The sequence below is a fragment of the Lepus europaeus genome, chromosome 8 (assembly GCF_033115175.1).
Source record: "Lepus europaeus isolate LE1 chromosome 8, mLepTim1.pri, whole genome shotgun sequence".
Taxonomy (NCBI): Eukaryota; Metazoa; Chordata; class Mammalia; order Lagomorpha; family Leporidae; genus Lepus; species Lepus europaeus.
Genome location: NC_084834.1, coordinates 7,679,803 through 7,681,052, shown reverse-complemented (window position 1 = coordinate 7,681,052; position 1,250 = coordinate 7,679,803).

Below are 1,250 nucleotides of genomic sequence, written 5' to 3'. Positions count from 1 at the left end.
AAATCACAGCCAAACAGTGGTCCTGAGCTTGCCTTGTGTAGAAAGAGCCCCTTGAGGGTCAAAAGGGCATCCATGAAAAACACAACTTGCAGGAGACTGAAGCAGTGTGGTGACCATGTGTGTCACACTGTTCCCAAACAGACATTGACAAAGCACATCCAAGAGAGGTGAATCAGAAATTAATGAGGGGCTGGCGCTGTGACACAGCGGGCTAAAGTCCCAGCCCACGGCAGCAGCATCCCACATGGGCTTTGGTTCGAGTCCCGGCTGCTCCACTTCTGATCCAGCTCTCTACTATGGGCTGGGAAAGTAGTGGAAGATGGTCCATGTCCGTGGGTCCCTGCAGCCACATGGCAGACCCGGAGGAAGCTCCTGGCTCCTGCCCTTGGATCAGCTCAGTTCTGCCTGTTGCAGCCATTTGGGGAGTGAAGCAATGGATAGAACACCTCCCCTCTCCGCCCAGCCTTTCTCTCTTTCTCTACCTCTCTCTGCAATTCTTTCAAATAAATTAAGTAAATCTTTTTTAAAGAAACGATTCTCTGCTGTGTAAATGGTAATTAAAGGGTACGCTACTGCAGGCTCTGCCCAAAACTCGCCTCCAGTTACCTGGATGGACAGGAAGTGCATGTGTAAACGTGGCGCTGAACTCTGCTGTCTTCCCAGAGAGCCACCGTCCTCTGAGCACCACAAGCCCTGGCTACACTTGGGACTGCACGCGGCGTCCGCTCATCTTTACCACATTCAACAACTGCAATGTGGGGCTGATCTTCTGACAGGAATGAATAAAGATCGCTCAAATGAGCCCCACACCCATAGCTTACATCCTGTGCTCCCAAGGCGCAGAGCACAGCCCTGCACATTGATAACAACCCTGCGCATCCAAGGGTGTCCTGACAAACCCACAACCCACTGCTATTGCTAAGTTTTTCCTTGTCGAAAAACTCCAAAGAGCTGCACTCTCAGATGGTGTCAAATTGTTAAGTTTTTAATGCATGGACAAGGAGAAAGGTAAAAAGAAAAAATCCTTTTACCAGCATTCCCCATATGAGCAATTAGAGGAAGATGACAGATTCAGTAAGATTTAATGGGGAACTTGAGGAATGTGGTGAGGAACATGACTCCTGTTTGCAGGTGCTGTTAGTCTGAACTCTGCAGGTTCCACACCTGCATGGAGATGGTTTGGGCGTCAAGGGCCCCTGAGCTCCACTCAATCCAAATGAGTGGATGTATGCGCAAACAGAGACATATAA